Source organism: Erithacus rubecula, assembly GCF_903797595.1.
Source record: "Erithacus rubecula genome assembly, chromosome: 1".
Classification (NCBI taxonomy): domain Eukaryota; kingdom Metazoa; phylum Chordata; class Aves; order Passeriformes; family Muscicapidae; genus Erithacus; species Erithacus rubecula.
Window position 1 is genome coordinate 83,272,157 of NC_136658.1, and position 6,079 is coordinate 83,278,235.

A 6,079-nucleotide genomic window follows, 5' to 3' on the forward strand; every position below is an offset into this window, starting at 1 on the left:
TTTACCTTTTGTTCACTGTGTAACACCTCCTAGGGGCTGGAGAGAATTCATAACAATGTATTCTGGTTTCGGTAAGGGAAAATCTGTCTTTATCTAGAAACAGCTAAAGGCTTATCTTTACAAGGCAGGAGTTGGGTGCTGTAGGCTCAGAACAATATTCTCTCCTACCAAGACCACTGAGTATTTTCAGAATCATGCCAGCAGCAGTTGAAATACCACACCTTACATGCTTGTAAAAATGTTTGAGGAAAGAGGGTCATGTATCTTCCCTAAAAATAAAAAAAAAAAATCCAGTCTCTTCTCACTTCCAAATTTGCATGGGCAGTTGCCATGTATCTTCCAAAGTTAAATAGCCTCTTCCTTCTAGAGTACAGAGTAGCTTTCATGTTAGATACCAGGTATTGAGGAAACTGGATGTAGTTTGCTAAGCTATAATTTTAAGCTGAGAATACAGTAGCTGATGTTATATTTAAGCCCTGAGACTGAAAAGGAAAATAACTTGGAAACTTAACAAGTTCTAATTTAGTGCTGCTTACTAAATGAAAGCTGTTTTAAATCTGCATCAGCTTCTCAAATTTTTACGAAGTACAAGATCAATAATGCAAAGTGAAGATGGTCTTTTGGCTTTTTCTTTCCAAGCAATTTAAGAAAAGAAAGTGTTTGGATTGAAAATTCCATCAATCTTGTCTCATTTAGTATAATCTTTCAATAAAAAGTCCTGCAAGAAATGTTCTGTAGTCATTAGGGGTTAGACTTGCACAGCTTTCCAGTTAAAATGTATCAGGTCAACTAAAGTAACTTATTTAAGGTCTGTTCCAATTCTGAACAGTGCTTCCAACCCAAATACATTTGCTATCAGGTATTTTTAGTGGCATCACTTAGAGCACAAGCTGGTTTAAAATCATACCTTAATGTTTTCTATTTACTCAAGCTGAAGCCCAATTTGACTACATTTTGTGTAGTAGCACCCCTCTTTAAAAACACACATTTTAGACTAATGTTTGAAATGTAAATTGCAGTACTATGCTGAAGTAACAGGCTCCAATATAAAAATGATTACTACTGGTTAAAGTAATTTCCATCTACTTTATGATTTACAGAATTAGTTAAAAACAATTTAAGCCTCCCTGTCCCCCAAAGATTGCTACTATTGTGCTACAGCCAAAGTCTAGCTGTTCTGCATCTTCACTGTATTTGCTTGAATTGTACTGATATACGTAATTTTCATAGTTCTGTGGCAAATCCAAGGATTAGGGATTTATCAAGAAATCTGAGCCATTAATTTCAGAGCCCTGTGGTACCGGGGGAGTGCAGGGTGGCTGTTGTGAGAACAGGCTGAGGCTGCCCCATTCCAGACCCAGCCAGGATGAGCTGGCACAGCACAGCCCCTCAGCCAGGCTGGTGGCAGCTCACTGATAACCCTGGAGGGGTCTATACCTGATGGAGAGGATCCACACTGAAGTAGTTCTTAAAGAACTGCAACTCCTCAGAAGGAGCTCAGGATGGAGCAGGACAAAAGGGTGAGGAGGGAACAGCAGAGAACCACCCCCCTGCCCTTCCTATTACAGGCTCACAACCTCCCCCTCCTTCCCTATCCTGCCACCATGGAAGGGAGAAGTGTCAGCTTACAGAAGGGTAGTTTTAGTCCTCTAAAACTAATTTACCGCCATTTCAAAGTAATCTTCATAAAGTCGTGTCTCTTGTGTCTGTGATTGTAACTGTTTTTTTATCTTGACCAGCAAGTTCTTCCCCCAATTTTCCTGCTCCTCACCATGCAGCCAGCCACAGTTAACCCAGACCACCACCCAGGTACTGGTGACATGGGGAAAGCACCACAAGCTCAAAGTCTCCCCTATAGTTACCCAGCATGAAGTTACGCTTGTTTTGTGCTGTGCATCTCAGATCCATTTCCTAAGTGTTCCAAAGAAAACAAAACCCTCCAGCTTTTCAGACGTTGCTTTTTAAAAGGTCTGTATAATTTATTATCGAATTTGAGCTTTTAGCCATTAAATTACAACAATGCATAACTTGACATTCTTACAACTGTACATACACAATGGAAAAGACACAAGTGCTTAATCCAAACAATGCAACCAAATTAGTTCAAGGTTACAATAAAAGACAGTTGCTGACAGACTAGCAAATTCAAATAGTTCTCTGCAGGTATAATTTTATACTAGAAGTTTTAAGTGGCTTCAAAGTTTTGGATTTAAGCTTCAGACTAACAAAGTGATGGAAACTTACGTTGCTCTTCTGAATGAAGGATATGCTCATTTAAAAATGCAGTAACATTACCATGTTTCAGATGATGAAAAGGAGCTTCAGGTCCAATGGAAGTATAATGGAAAGTCCCAGGTAATGCACTCTTCACACAAATACATGCAATTACAAAGGCATTCTATTTTAAAACTTTCTTAAATCAAGTTTTGCAATACAGCAGGATATCTGAGGAGAGATCAGGACCCAAACTGAACAAAACCAAAAGCCTTCAGCTTGATTTGTGCATGTTAATCAATTCCAATTTTCAAATATTCACATATCACCTGTGAGAGAAAAGAACACATCTAGTTAAGACCAGTCTCAAAGACGTTAGAATTTTTTACAGTCATTCCAGTTAAAAAAAAATGCTGCTGACATGTTCCATTTCAGGAACTGTAATTCACCATGGCCCTTTTATAAAACTGCATGTCTTCAACTTACCCAAGGGGACAGTCTTGCTGAACTCTGCCCAACTACAACTAGCTGGTTGTAGGGGAACCTTGCAGGACGGACAAAAAACCTGAATGACCATTCCCAAATCAATAGGCAATTAAAAAACAGCTTTGCACACTTGACAAAGGTGTTGCAATGGTTTCTCTGCACCAGTTACAACCTGAACAGGACCAGAATTCCCAACAGTCCAGCTTTGGCGGGAATATCCTGGTATGAATTTCATTAAATCAGCATGGATTATAGACATTTCCACTGTAGGTAAGTTATCTTACAACTCCAGTAGACCTCTAAAATCAAGTCCTAATTACTGGCAACAGGCTACTGGACTGCAGTCACGTGCCATGTGGAGTGCAAAGGGGCAGGGGAAAGGAGCTACTACTATCCTATCAAATTTCTCTAGTACATGCCAAGAATCTCCTCCAAGCATTGCTTAGAGCCAAAGAAAAATCCAGTCTACCAGTCATTAGTGAAAGAAAATCCAGATTTTCCAGTTAAATTGGTACTGCAAGTAATTAAACCATTAACATGCTTTTTAGATCTGAAATATCTATGGTTGGTTCTTGCTTGCTATCAAGTCTGAAAGAAGTATAGACAATTGTTTTCTACCAAGGTTTTTCCCGTTTGTCAGTTGTAGACTATTATTCATAAACTAAAATTTCTGAACAAAGAGAGGCCTTCAGTTTTTCCTTTAAGACAGCAGTTAATTTCTCCTTTAAAAAAAAAAAAAATCACTTCACAAAATTTTTCCCTAACAGAAACAGCAGGAAATCCATGCAAATGTAACACAACGCTAATAAAATTTATTCCACAAAAACCAGCATCCCCTAGTCCAGCCAGGGATTTTTCCAAAGTGATTTATTCAGCTGCAGAGGGGCTTTAGACTTCTTGTGAGCTGTGCAATTTAGCATTTTGTATAACGATACCACAGGAATGTCTTCAACAAGAAGCACTCTGCCTGATTACAGCAAAATCTAACAAAGGGACAGAGGTGTCCCAGACAATTTCCTGCATATTTTATGAAAACCATGCAGCTAGGAAAAGTGATGAGGGAAATGGGAGACAGCAGGTACCCACAACAAACACAGCTGCAGCTCCCACACTAGGCAGGACACGGCTGAAGCAGCAGAGGCAGATTACAGCTTCCCCAAATGCAAGGGAAGGGAGTCAGGAGGCACCTACTCTACCAAAAGGATTCACAGAGGGGGTGAAACAAAACACTCATTGGTTTTGACCTTCATACAGGCTTCTGGTAGTTAAAGTGTTAGAAACCAGCAATACCAGTTTGATCAAACTTAGTGGGGATCCAGATCAGCAAAGTCTGTGCATGTGTATTTACCTACAGCAGCCTACACCCATTTACTCAATGTAAGCTGGAACAGCAGGTCCTATGCTTCTTGTTTCTAAGCTTCTCTTGCTAGGTTTTAAACACCCTAGATTGTCTTTTTTGTGCCCATACTTTTCATCCTACCTTTCATTTTACTAATGCATGTCAGCTTTTTGACTGAGGTCAGACTAGTGATTCGCTTCAGGTTATTTTTGTCATTGTGCTTCCAAGGAGAGCAAACTGTTTGCTGGATGCACTGCAATTCGGCCTTTTATTGTCATCATTCCTCAGCAGCACAGCTGGCCTTACAAGACCTAACTATACCAAAGATCAACTATGTGCAAAACTACTGTACCTATTTTTGTGAATGACTGAAATGAAACAGGTGTAGTGCCAGCATGTGAAACAGACCTCAGGAGTCTTCCTACTCAGATATTTTTCTAAGTCAGCACACACCAGATTTCATAAGCACACTTCTCAGTCTGCAGGTTACTTAGCTTTTCTTCCAGCTTCCTGTCAGATCTTAGATTTAATTCTTAAGAAAAGCTTTTGGTTTTATAGGTATTACATAGAAGCTCAAGTACTTACCACAATTCTCCTCTCCAGGATGAATACTGTGCTGTAGGTATCAGCAAGACACAATCCACAGACTGACAACACTTCTCTTGATAACTTCTCTTTTGGTTCCTCCTTGAGCTAGAGTTTAAACCCACTCAACATCAATTTACTACATCAATGTTCAGTTTTGTGTTAAAGAAGAGGGAGAAGACTTAGTTTTTAATATTTAAGAGATAGTTGAAAAGGCAGTTCTGGAAATGTTGATAAGCTTCTTTTGGAGACTTAAATATCCCTACACATTGTCTGGTTTAGTTGTAGGTTGTTTATTTATTTGTTCAGTTTTGGAGATGGTTGGTCAGTCATATTTCATTCTCATGTGCTTCTTGTAAGATAAAGGCATCACAGAAACTTGCACCTGCTGGTGACATCAGAACTACAACCTGACAGTCTTTCAGTAAACCTAGTATTTATACTCCTACAGGGAAGAGACAGATTTATTTATTTTTTTTTTTTAAGTAGGCATTAACAGAAATTTTTTTGAAGGAAATTTAGGGTGAAATATCTGCTCTGCAAAGTAAAAGTTCAGATTATATTTCCCCCTCTGTCATTTCTGGAACATTCATTTTAAAATTTAAAAAAAGTTATTGCTTCTATTGAAGCTCAATGTAAGTTAGAAAAAGAATTGCATATCTTCTTAAAAACATTCCAAATATACACTTTAAAAACCAAATGCACTCTAAAAGAAATGTCTAGTGAAAGACACTGCTTTAAGCAATCTGTAGCAACAGCTTTACAAAAGAAAATTGAGGAATGTAGCATATTATTTATAACATGACAATGCTGAAATCCTAAACAATTCACTTAACACTCTTAAGTAGTGTTTTAAGTATACATATTTCTTTACAAAACATTTTAGCAATTCCTTATACCACTTACAGTATATAAATATTTGAATAAGAGGTCATAATGGGAGATGCCAGGGTTTATATTTACTCTCAGATGCTTCAGATTTCTTAAGTGTTTTACTATAAGGCACAATACTGCTAATCTAAAAGAAAGGAATAAAAGCTAATGGCAAACCCAGTCAAAACTCCTAATGTGGAATATCCAAGAGAATTCCAGCATCTTTATGCAAAGGAAAAGAAAAAACAAAACAAACCCAAACTTAGTATTTTTTAAGAAACAGTTTCAATTTGTACATAAAGTGGGTCAAGATGGGAACAGGAGCAAGAAGAAATTACGTAAATTCTTATAAATAGACTAATAAATATATTTTAGCCATAATTAGCCCTTTACCTCTGTTCTACTGAGTTTAAGATTGAAAGAGGTAACCAGTGTGCATATACTAAATGTCTACATGCTCAGCACGTGAAGACCACCTAGCACAACCTATTACAGTCAAATTCAGTATAAAAAGCTAGCAAGATGGAGGTTTCCTTTTCTCAGCATCCACTCTGAATAGAACACATTACAAGATAGAATAAG

General features: G+C 37.9%; 1 long non-coding RNA gene across 1 annotated transcript; it reads right to left on the minus strand.

Annotated features, from left to right (window-relative positions):
- Positions 1 to 1,954: 1,954 nt before the first annotated feature.
- On the minus strand, positions 1,955 to 4,618 carry LOC306803796. The gene is made up of 2 exons (XR_013774705.1): positions 4,181 to 4,618; positions 1,955 to 2,543 (listed from the first exon to the last, which is right to left on the minus strand). It is a non-coding gene; the product is annotated as an uncharacterized lncRNA (long non-coding RNA).
- Between the last annotated feature and the right edge of the window lie 1,461 nt (positions 4,619 to 6,079).